This window comes from Salvelinus alpinus, chromosome 2, assembly GCF_045679555.1.
Source record: "Salvelinus alpinus chromosome 2, SLU_Salpinus.1, whole genome shotgun sequence".
NCBI classification, from domain to species: Eukaryota; Metazoa; Chordata; class Actinopteri; order Salmoniformes; family Salmonidae; genus Salvelinus; species Salvelinus alpinus.
Genome location: NC_092087.1, coordinates 28925880 through 28939113, shown reverse-complemented (window position 1 = coordinate 28939113; position 13234 = coordinate 28925880). Strand labels below are relative to the sequence as shown.

Sequence of the window (13234 nt, the reverse complement as noted above, 5' to 3'; positions counted from 1 at the left end):
TTATTGCACAAAGGATATTAGGTGCCATGACTTCAGCAACACACACATAATAAAATGACCTCTATGTGAGCCTGTTCATATGAAAGGTCACTGTAGAACGAAGGCACTGTAAAGAGTTTGTTGAACAATTTTTCTCAGAAAGAAATACATCACAAAATCAACTTGTTACCCTTGAGTTACAGTAGGTCTATACATGTTGTGGAAATGAACGATCACTATCAAGTTTGAAGTGAGGTTCATATATTCCTCTGTTGCATTGTTGTCTGTGGCCTGTCTCTGTGTCATATCTGCGTCCTCCCTTTCTGATGTTTACTTTAATCCTCAGAATCAAGATTAGCTAAAGGATACATGTCTTCAAGAGGATGTGACTGTGTAAAGAACAACCCAAAGCATGTAAATAATAGAGGAAGTAAACAAAGTAATTTGTGATTATATTGCCATCACTCTGTACTGTATAACATCTCGTAACACCGGAGGAGCAAGACTGTCTTATTTAAATGTTAATATCATTCCCATTATTCATAATGCAATGTGGTCTCTGGCATTCTCTATTCATCTCTGTAGCATTGGACATGACAAGCCAATTTACAATGCCTTGGCCAAATTGCTTTAGCATTGTAACACTCATAATAGATCCAATTTATTTCTCAGGTCACAGAAAGCTATTCATATTCAGCACAGTATCTTCTTTCTGTCTGTTCAGTTGAATCCCTGATATCATCTTTGCTATGGGAGTTTTCCTTTGAGCAACTATAAAACTATAGTGCACCGTAACCAATCATCAGACATACGTCGGAGAGCGCCTGTGAGCTTCTCTTCTGTTGCCCTTCCCATCTAAGAGGTGAAATGAGTGGAGCATTAAAACAGTAGGAGATGACACCAGTGGGGTGGGAGGCTATGCAGTATTAGTCTTGGTGAAAATGCTTCTGACAGATTACAGCTCTGAAGAGACAGAGGCAGGCTTTGTGCTGGTATCTCTGTGACCCTTCCAGGCATCATCACAGAGCGTGGCATGTCACTGAGACACTGAGTCTCTGCTGCTGTATGTCTGCAATATTTCCCTTAAAATGTAATTCCTCCAGACAGACAGCCCGACCGTCATCGGACTGTAATTCAGCCCCAAATGCCCAATCTCTTCATCTGACATGGTTATAGTTGGCGACACTAATGATCCCTATAATCATTAATGCATTGAAATGGTTCCCTCGCTGTTGGGTGGCTCAACCTTTGATGAGGCTCTGGCAGATCTCAGAACTGAGAATAAAGAGGATTAGTTGATTCATGAAAGCGTTGTAAAAGAAAGGTTGCATCAGATGATGGTCTTTATTTAGGGAATTTGATCAAAAGCACAAGCCCAAACACACAGGAAATGACAGCTTGAAGAAAAATAATTTTCAACATCTGTTTAACAAGAGTGCAAATTGTGTTAAGTCTTAGAGAACTGTTAATTTAGAACTATCTATTTCAAACTGGTGATATGACATTTCCTTTCACGCGGAATAAATGTATTATCCTTGTATTAACTCAACATAAGACTCTTTTAAAAGATTAGCATCCATAATAACTATTACAACTACATCTTGCAATATCATATGTCTGCTGATTAGTGAAACAATCGTACTCTGACAACGGCAACAAGGTTTCAGAGCTACAGCAAAATACTATTAATATGCATGCATATTTATATAATGCCAATTACATATCATAAGAGCCCCCCCCAAAATAGTCCAATAAGTATTAAAGCATTCAACTGAACAAAAACAACTCTGAAAATGTGTTGCAAAGTTGAAAAAATTGTGAAGTTTCTATCACAATGAGTCTCCTGGCTGTAAACCAAAAACACTATTCCTTGCCACTGTCAGATATAGGCCTAAGGCTTAAACAATAACAAGACACAGTGGCAGAATAAATTCAACCACACCCTTGTCTTATTACAAAACCAGAGAGCAACATCTGTCCGGTGAAGTCCACAAAACATATTGCATGTAACAAACAGTTACATGACCTACAGCATGGTCAAGCAAGGTAATGTTTCCCAAATTTTCGGACTACTAAACAACTATTGATTTAGAACCACGGAGAGTTACCTTAAGTCGCAAAGAAAACAGGAGCTGCCTCCACTATTCCAGCACCATTTCAACTTCAATATTTCAACATCATCTAATCACCTATGCTTAGTCTAATACAGTGACAACTAATAAAAACGATTTAGTCCAGTCTACGTAAGCTAAATATGATGTGGCTGTCTATGTTACTGATTTCTGTGTGTGTGGTGTGTGTGTGTGTGTGTGTGTGTGTGTGTGTGTGTGTGTGTGTGTGTGTGTGTGTGTGTGTGTGTGTGTGTGTGTGTGTGTGTGTGTGTGTGTGTGTGTGCGTGTGCGTGCAGTAGAAAAAACATGTTGACTCACCCTACTTGTAGAGAAACACAAATACCATCCTCCTCTTTCATGTCGCCTAAACTGTCTATGACTCTGTCATACAATACATACTTTTAGTTTTGTTGTCCTAGACTACCTGGCGAAAATACTTGCTCACTATCCGAACTTCCTTTCATGGGCAACTGTATACCAGGCCAGCTAGTTAACATTAGCATACTACATCTAGCTACATGTTGAACTTCCATCCTCTCAGGCCAGAGGCACAATGTATGATTTTATGGTTGGATCAGAATCGCCACAATGTCATACTCATTCTGACCAGCATCAGATTGATACACTACTCATACTGAGACAGAGGGGTGCTGTTTCGTTTGCTCAGATGCTTTCAACGGTGAGATACGTTCAGCCTTTTGCGAATTAAAAGGAAATGTATGAAACACACAGAGACAAAAAATGCATTATTTTGTTTATTTTTTTCTTGCTCAATTTGTTGGGGAAGCCTGGCTTCACTTGGCAACCATGAAAACACACAACCTGGTGATCAGACGGCTGATATTGCACATCCTCCCTTGGTTGATGGCTGAACCTGTTAAAAGGCCTGTCAACGGACGTGCAGCGGCCTGGCAAATCTCAACCTCTTCTATAGGTTATCTTTCCTCTATCCATCCCTCCCTGACTTCTCTTGATGACAGAAAACATGCCTTTGAAAATTGGACGTCATGCTCTTAAATACTGGTCATCCACATCACCTAATTCAAACGTCAGTCAAAATAGTTGAGTGAAAAGTGGACAGTCTGAAGAAATTAAGTGTGAACAGGCCTTCAGGGACTATAATGATATTCTTGGAAATCGAAATATGTGTTTGCACTCTTGAAATTAGAAATTTCTTCAGATTTCTATAGCCATTGTGTATGTGTGTGTGCGTGTGTGTGCTGAGTGTGTGAGAGTGCTCGTCTCATAAAGAAAATAAAAACATACAGCAGTGTTGGCCCAAAGGTATAGGACGTTTTCATTGTGTGTGTGTGTGTGAGTCATCTCAAGTTTGTGGCCAAATTACAAATAATTTGTAGACTGCCCAAACAGATATAACATTTGACTTATCATTTCAAACCTTGCTTCAATTTCTAAACGATCACATTCATCTCTCTACTATGCGTGTGAAACTTTGGAACAAATATCCAAAATGTAAGATCACTTGGAGCTGATTTGCTGGCAGGCTGCCAGATGGAGGAACCCTGCTTTAGAGTGACCATGGATTCTCTTTCTTTCTCTTTCTTTATTTGTTGGGTGGACTTCAATTATGGAGCAGTAAAATAATCTACTAAAAAGGCTAAGGGTGAGAGCCATTGAGGTTGAACATAGTACTGTGACGGTGCTGAGGTCTGACGTCCTTGTCAGGCTCAGAGTCTTTTGTCAAACTGTAGGTACTGTAGTAGGTAGAAGGTTTTTAATTCTGCTCCACACTTCTTCTAAACAGCACAAAATCATAATCTCGTCCAACTCCTCTGCTTTCAGATTTCTCTGGCGGACCTTTGGCACTATTTGCAGTGGAGCAATTTTAAAACTCAATGAAGGGAGATGGAGGTTAAATGAGGCTTTACAGAGAGCTGCTTCCCTTCCATTACTTTTCCAACATAGCCATGTTCTTTAAACCAGAGGACCCATCTTCTCACCTCATTAATTTGCAGCCCTGAGGTGTGTTGCCCTAATTCCTGTTGAATATTTTCATATATCTTATATTCACAAAAAGGGCCAGTTTACCAGGCAGACGCATTTTCTTTTATCCAATAAGCAAGATGCAAATGAATTCCAGGAAAGAAGGTCAATCACATTCAAGTCCCATTTGAAAAGGTCTGGGATGGATGTTGTTAGTTTATAATGGAGGAGCAACTTTTAAAAGAACCTGCCTTCCTAACTCACAACATATACCAACCTCCTTGGACATACAAACAGGAACAAAAAGTGTGTTCTGCAAAAATATGAATGGATATGATCTGAAAGTACAAGAAAAAGTATTCAAATCGTTCTCAACATTGTGGATAGAACTGAACCATGTGCAGTGGGCTGGTCACCAAAAGCATTTTGCCTCTGATCACATACCACTCTGCAGGATGTGAAGATGTGCTGAGTTGGCTGCTCTGTTCTAGTCCACCTGTTCACCAGGGAATGACCTCCAGACCCAGGTAGGAGATCACAGTAGGACTCATCAGCATCATTGCTCAAACCCAGAGGAGAGGAGGTGAATGGAACATGTTGATGAAAGAGTTATGAAAGGATAAAGGACAGGTTGAAGTGGGAAAAAAGTATCAAGTCAACCTTACCTTTTTGACACGTAGCTTCTTGCCAGCTACTGTATCTCCAACATTGAATGATGAGTGTTTGTGTACCATAAATGGGTTATGAATGGCAGTAGAAAAGTGATGCCATTACTCCAGCCATTCAGGAACACTTCACACAGAATGAATGCATCTAATGTTTCATTACCTTCCTCACATCTTTATTTACTTCTTTGCTGGGCACAAAATGTCAGCAAATGTCAGCTGTTGAAAATGCATGAGTGATGGGAGGGGAGGATGTTTGCATATCACATTCACAGATAATTGGTTCGCTCTCTATTTCCTCTCTCAGTGAGGGTCATGATCCTGAGAATGGCTCTGGAGTTAATGGGGGTAATAACATGAAGATGGATTAAGATGCCGAATTCTAAAATGGAAACAACGCGAGTAGACTAACATTGCACACTGTTGTAATTGAGTATGGTAAATCTGTAGACACAAGGAGGGGTATCACTCAGAGTATCAAACTAGTACTACTGTAGGTAAGTTTTCCACAAAGAGTATTTACAGATGTATTCAAATTGAGGATGTCTTACTCTCTAACTTCATCAGTTTTCTAAAAAGTCATAATGTAATACATATGGTTCTGGTTCTCTCTGATGTGGTAAGATCTTTGCGTCCCGTAAGGCAGATTCATAAATATAGAAATGTCATATGTAGCTGTAAATAATGCAAACTAAATACTACACAGTGCACATTTACTAGGCAGCCAACAGTAAAAACTTTGTCCCCTTAAGGTATTACCATCCACAATGACCGCAGTACAAGTGTTTTCAAACATGGCAGTACAGTACATCTTCCTGCTTGGTACTTGCATTTGGTTATCAAGTTTATTAAAGTAGGCCTACATTCCTTTTTAAGTAAGTCTCAGCACGTTTGAGTGACCAAAGATAATTGTTTTCGAGCTCAAGATTCAAGTGTCATTTTGATAAATGTTTTGTTATAATCCGAAGATAATGGATGTGAAATGAACAAAGTGTGAAACTAATTCAGTGTGTTTGTTTAGCAATCCTCTGTCTCATTCATTTTAAAGCAAGGTTGTAACAGCTCAGTTGGTTTTATAGGTTTTTGTTCTTATTATCCATCTGCTATGACAGCTTGATTGGGCAGCCAGTCAGTTCAATATTATTCCATGTGTATACGCCTCCCCAATGCGTTTCTCCACAGTGTTGTGTTGTTATGGTAATTTCCATGAAGTAGATTGCATCTAACTGTTCTTATTTCTGGCTCTGTCTGTTATTAGGGCCCTAAGCAAAGGCATACAACTGATAATGAATACATCTGAACAATGCTTTATATGGCAGATATATCATTACTGATAGCAAATACTAATAACCAGCATGATCACTTTATTGGGCAAAATAATTATAAATCATAATTATAAAACATTCACTGTCTTGTCACTCTGAAAACCAGCTATGTACTGAACAAATCTGATTGTTCTGAAACCTTTATGTTTTTAGAGGGCCCTGTCTTTCTGTGTGTTTTTCTCTGTGTAATTGCAGCTCACGGCCAGATCACCTGTGAAGGCCAGTGGGGAGTACTTGCCATCTGTACTGCTATGGGGGAGTCCAGCCAGCCCACTGGCCACCTCGGGCCGCTCAGAACCACCAGGTAGTGCGTCTGACATCTCCACATGTCAACCGCTGGATAATGAGGGCCAGACAGCTGGCCGTCTGACAGGCTTTGCTACTGCCCCCAGGAAAACTGTCAGAAAGGCCTTCTGCGCTTTTCAGCAATGTGAGCAGGTCTCTGGTCAACATACTCTGGATTTGACTTTGAAGAGTATACAATGGCACCTACTGCCTATTTATTAATCAAAATGATTGGTTTTGTAATATAAGGTGACCTTATTCTGTATTTAATGAATATTGTTACGTTAGTTCCTCTACCAGCCCAGGCTGTGTCTATAGCAGGATAACTTCACAAGGAATGTTATCATTACAACAACATTTACTCAGGGGTAGAATGCATATGTACATTTGCAAATTAGATATTCTGGATGTTTTCTCTACTAGTTAGATTTTCAGGCAGCTAGAAGCAAAGAGAACTAATTAATTGAAAGAGTGTGGTTGCAGCATTGAACCTATAGATGTCAGTGTTTAAAAGGGAAATTTGACATTTAAATCTCCAAGGGTACATGGAGAATAGAGTAAAACACATTTTTATGAATGATAATGTTGCAGTGTGCAATGTTTCTTGCTTTTCCCACTGACATCTGGGCACAGATGTCAGTCCAATGTCTAGTTTTGATTTACATTTGGTTGGGTTGTCAACTAATGTGAATTCAATGTGAAATCAATAAGAAATGTCACCCGGTTGATTACTTTTTGCAAATCCAATCAGCTTTCCACATTGTTTCAATGTCATCACACTGAATGTTTTGGTTGAAATGACATGGAAACAACGTTGATTCAGACAGTTTTTTCCTAGTGGGTTGTAACTATAAAAAAAAAGTGCAATAGAGCACAGTGTGTGAATGTGAGAGCATCAAATGACTCAGTCCTGTGGACTAATTTGTCGACTTTTTGTTAGAGACCAAGGTTTCTTTCCAAGATTAGCTCTATTTAGCACAACAATACACATCAAAATACAATATGCACATTCAACTACACATCCATATACACATTCAAACATACGTTATTATACACAACACTATATGAAAATAAAAACACAATCATAAAAAAACTACACATTCTTCATTAAAATGGTCCAATAACAGCAGTCTGAAATTCCCTATAGGCACCAATTCCTCATATTTTAAAGAGGAAGCCAACTAACGTTCACTGTCAGTTCAAGAAAAAAGACATTGAGCCCTTTCCAAAGGATGACGCGAGGAAGGTTGGGTTTGAACAGCACACTGTACGTGAGATGCAAGTGAACTGATGAGAGTCCTATCTTGAAGCCTACCACCGGCATTGAAACACCGAATTGAAACGTGAACGAGTCTTTTGAAATGTGGCAACGAGAAAATTATTGATGTTGAATTAGGGATGCGAGTTTAGAACACATGTAGGGCTAAATTTCCATTAATAAAATGAGAGATCAGATAACTGTTCCAGCCTGATAAATGAGAATGATAATCGCATCCTGATTGTTTTTTTGTCGGCATATGGACATAGCGCGCTTCACAGCTGACGGTGCCATTGTGGGACATTTTCCAACACCAAAGGAAGGACACTACATTCAGCAGGTTCTTTATTCATTTAGCACACCAGACACATCATGACTGTGCCTTTTTACATTTCAAGGTGAGTACCATACTAACATTGATAACTGCAGCACATGAGAGGATGAAATGGAAAAGTTGGGTTATTACTTCGCGCGCTCAGGACGCATGATAAAAAAATCATGTGAAATGATAAACCCGCGCGTCCAAAATAAATGATCTACATTCTTATTGTTTGAAGGGATTTACATACATGTATATTCTTTCCACATGTATTTACATACAGGTATATTCTTTCAGGATCTTTCAGGATGTAGACAATGGTAACCATTCCGTAGAAGTCAGGTTAAATTGAATTGCATTTACTGTGATATCATCTCGTTCTCCCACTCAGCAAGCAGCTGATGGGGTACCAACGCATCTAGTACTCATGCTTCATGAGTTCTTTATATAGAGATAGAATAGGCTATCTGACTATCTGGAGTATGTCATATTGTGATACATTTCCTACTGAATTGCTATTTTGTGGTGGTGCAAAATCGTGGACATATTTCTCTATAGAGGCATCACCTCTGTATTTTTGAGGCAGGCAAGTTACTTATGATTGACAACTGTCAGGGATTCTGGGTTTAGGCAGCAGCAGCAATAGGCACACACAACCTGAAGACCCTTTTATGAGACCTATCATCATCATTCTCATCATCCTAATCATGCTCAAATGGGCATACATCAAAATGTGCATCCTTAACAACCCAATAGTATTCATTAACCAGGTTGTCACCAAAATAATTATAATATAATAGTAGCCTTAAATTGTTAATTTTTATTAATGCCAATATTGTTTTCTATGCTTGTTTCCACTTAATACTTTGTATGACATGATTTTCTTCCTAACACATTTCATATTTCGTGGGGCCTACATTACACAAATGCATTTAATATAAGGCTACACTTTTTTGTGTACATTACACCATTTCTTTCATAATGAATTTAATACAAGGCTATGTCGAATTTTATGAGGGTTGCCAGATTTCAATTTTGTCGTATCAATTAAGGTATTTGATTGGGGAATGGAGATACATTTTTATGATGGGAAATTATAATACACACCATAATACACACATGCACACAAACACTTACACACACTCTGTTTGTACTCATGTTATAGCCAACTTTTGACTTTTGTATGAATTATTTTGCATAGATGTCGGGAATAGTGGTATAGGAGAGTCTGAAATGAATGAAATACCCTAACCCTATGCTATGTTAAATACCAGCAGCAATTTCCAGTGAGAAAGGCTCAGTCTGAAGCCATTCGGCTATGGGTTTCACAGCCCTATAGTAATCATGCAAATTGAATCAGCATAAAACGGGTTTATTTACAACCTATGGGCAAAGTGGTATAGGAGAGTCTGACGTATAACCCTTAACTTGAGTTCAGTCTTCGCCAATGAGAACCAAGAGGGGCCTAGCTTCGTCCTTCATGACTGGGAAAGGTCTTGATTCTAGGCTGTAGAAAATCCTACATCCATCTCATTAGATCAGAACAGGATGGATCAAAAGTTATTCATATTACTGGTTTACATCCATAAAAAGGATAGTTGTGTTTTGCTGCATAACACACATATAATTTGTCTACCCATGTGATGTGGATCATTGTCAGATTATTTTATATTTAAGCTTCAGTAACAAAAGAACACCATGGTTTTAATAACACTTTAAACAGGTCGTTTGTAAATGTGTAGAATGTGTTTGTTTTGGGTCCACACTGGTAAGTTAACTTATGTAAAATAGACAGTCACAGAGGATTTTCTTCTGAATAACTGGTCAGGGCATAGCACTTTCCATTCAGCTTCAGGCAACTTTGATGTAAGGCTTGATCACACCTGTAGTGACTACTTCTATCTGTCATGCCCATTGCTGCTTATCCATTGTTCACTAGATATATCAGTGTAATTACACCCAACACAATGTTGAAAAACAGAATGCTTCCCACCACTAGATCACATAACTAGACGTGAGCTGGATGTGATCCCAACGCAGCCACCAATCTAGCGTAAGAAAGTGAAAACTGTAACAGGAACTCTAACCAGGGCTCATACGTGGCGAGGTGAGCTCTAACGGCCGCTGCCATGAAATCTTAGCTTACAATAGAAATCTTAGCTTACAATAGCCTCGCCCATCGGGCTCCCGAGTGGCGCAGCAGTCTAAAACGGAACCCAAACCAGCTGCGAGTGTGCGCCATTGTGCATACATTTATTTTGTCCCTCCACACCAAACGCGATCACGACAAGCAGCTTAAAATATAAAAACAAACTCTGAACCAATTACATTAATTTGGGGACAGATCGAAAAGCATTAAACATTTATGGCAATTTAGCTAGCTAGCTTGCACTTGCTAGCTAATTTGTCCTATTTAGCTAGCTTGCTGTTGCTAGCTAATTTGTCCTGGGATATAAACATTGAGTTGTTATTTTACCTGAAATGCACAAGGTCCTCTACTCCGACAATTAATCCACACATAAAACAGTCAACCGAATCCTTTCTAGTTATCTCTCTTCCTTCCAGGCTTTTTCTTCTCTTGACTTTATATTGCGATTGGCAACTTTCATAAATTAGGTGCACCTCGTTCGTCTTTCAGTCACCCACGTTGGTATAACCAATGAGGCGATGGCACGTGGGTACCTGCTTCTATAAACCAATGAAGAGATGGGAGAGGCAGGACTTGCAGCACGATCTGCGTCAGAAATATAACTGATTTCTATTTTAGCCCTTGGCAACGCAGATGCTCGTTGGCGCGCTCGAGCAGTGTGGGTGCAATAATTGAATAACATAGATTTCTAAATACATTTTGCATAAGGCGGCGCACAATTGGCCCAGCGTCATCTGGGTTAGGGGAGGGTTTGGCCAGGGTAGGCTGTCATTGTAAATAAGAAATAGTTCTTAACTGATTTGCCTAGTTAAATAAAAACATCTATAAAGTATATAACATGATTGACACAACCGTAGTAGTCATAATGAAGCGGCCTTGGAAGTGCCATACGTTTAAGCCAACACAATTCATTATTTTACATGAACCTGTTTAACTGCATTGATATGGCTTAATTGATCATAGTCCAGACTCGTTACAGTTGCAAATACCATGCAGTTGCACCAGGGGAATTAAACATTAACAGATTTGTTTTGCAGGTCTTCTGTTTCCCCACATTTATTGATTAATTACTTTCCCATCATGAAAATGTATCCGGATTCTCCAATCAAATACCTTCATCGATACCACAAAAAAACGGACAAATACAGCTTATTCTTCTCAAATCTGGCATCCCTCATAAAATCTGACATTGCGTCAGTATCCCAAAGTATTAACAAACAAACATAGAAAACAGCATTGGCATTAATATAAAAAAAGTAAGGCTACTATTATAAGTATTTCAGTGACAACCTGGTTGATTAACAATATTGTGTTGTTAACACGTTTGTCTTTTACATAAATACACAAAAAAAGTCAGTGTAGAACACCATTGCCCAGAATGCATTGCTCCAATAACTTTCAAAAGATTGTACTGAAGTTTGCCCCCCAAAAATGTATTTTCCTTTGAATGAAGTTGCACAAAATGTGTGTATTTTCACACAAATTAAGCCACACAAAAACACACAAATATGTAGTAAAAAAAAATGTACATAATTTTCACAAAGTTAGTGTGAGATTGTGTTGGATGGGGGCATGTGATCATGTTTATTTTTATATGGCAAAATCACCTTTAAGTAACATCAAACCAAATATGGAGTTGATTTGAATTGATTTCAAGTGATGTGGACTTTAAAAAAAAAACATACTCACATGCCCCCATCACTTCCATTCATTATTAGCTTGTGGTGGCTAAGGTTAGCTGAAGTTTGTAGTGGCTGTTTAAAGAAAACTGAACAGTTTTTTCTCTTGCAGTTTTTCTTGGCTCATAGACTACTTTCAGGGTGAGGAACCATCTAAGATCATGTTGTAAAATAGTGAACTGCTCCTTTAAGCCTAAACAGCAGCTGCAGTGCAAACTTCACAATGCTATTGACCAAGCTCATCTCATCTTTGTTCTGTCTGTGTGTTTGGAAGGGGGATTGGATTTGTTGCCTTTTAGACTCTCCTAGTCATGCAAACCAGATGAACCCAGGGCTCTTGGTGTGCTCTCTGTGCTCTCTACGCTCGTGCTTATCTCACTGGCCAGTTGGACTGGCATTTATTCAGATGGTCCCACCAGAGCTGTAAAGCTTCTCACAGAGAGAGAGATTGACTTCTCTCTGTTGGCTCGCTAATGCCAGGCCAGTAGCTTTATCAGTTGCCTGCTAATTTTAGAATTTAAATAGGTCTTTATTTTAGTTCATTTTTTATTACTGTAGGCCTACTGTCATATAATGAGATTGCGTTTTCCTTTAGAGGTGACTCTGGATTGCTTCTATTACTGTATCTCTATATCATTCTTTGTAATGGTAAAAAGAGGGCTATTTCCTGCAGCATAACTTTCTCTAATCTACTGACCTTGTTTTCATTGCCTCTCATCAGTCATGAGTTCTCTTCATATTTTTTGATTTAACATTGCAACACTGGCTAGTGTGTTCTTTACCGAGGTGTCATGGTTCCCCATTTTAAAATGATTATAGATAACAGGAGGCACATTCACTAAACTCACATTATGATATTTTCGTGTGGAGTAATAGCCTGATCAAATGTTGATAATAAATATGGTTGTTGTGTGATCCAAACATCATCAGGAGCAATGTGGGTCAGCGGCAATGCCCTGCACTCTATTTGCAGTGGTAAGTCAAGCAAATTAGTGTTTGTAAGACAATTACACGGTGTGTGACTGCACATCAGCTCACTACCCAGAGCTGGAGACCCCTCCCGTTGCCCACGGAGAAACTGATGAAACACGACAGCTCAGATGCTATAGCCTGAGGAGGAAGGGCAGGAGGGCCCTCATGTTGGCTACTGTGTATGTATGTACATATGTATGTACTGTATGTATGTGCGTGAGCGAGTGTACACACTTTTGCGTATGTGAAAGAGGGAACGTCACAAAGACAGACAGAGAAAGAGAGAGTGAGAGTATGAGAGTGAGAAAGATAAATACAATTCCCCAAATGAACAAACATGGCCTGTAGCTGTTTTCTTCTCTCCTCCGTCCTCCATCAAGTACCTGTTTATTTAGGGGTGTCTGAAAGCCAGCATAGAGGTAAAAAGACTGTACGTGTCTATTCAAAGTGTAGAGAGTTTAGTGGAGAGTGTAGGAGGAGAGATACAGGTGGAGGCATACAGGGAGCTCACCTGCCAGGTGGTACCATTGGCAGTACACTGCATGCAA

The 13234-nt window shown here is 39.2% G+C and overlaps 1 protein-coding gene across 4 annotated transcripts in view; it reads left to right on the top strand.

Moving 5' to 3' along the window:
- Nucleotides 1-7542: 7542 nt before the first annotated feature.
- LOC139558136 (plexin-A2-like) overlaps nt 7543-13234 on the top strand; it is a 71857-nt gene continuing 66165 nt past the window's right edge. The window contains exon 1 of one of the 4 annotated variants that reach the window (XM_071373461.1): nt 7543-7965. The gene's annotated coding sequence lies outside the window, so the exon portion shown is untranslated. The remainder of the gene's footprint in view (nt 7966-13234) is intronic. The other 3 variants (XM_071373459.1, XR_011671555.1, XM_071373458.1) reach the window with 3 other exon arrangements.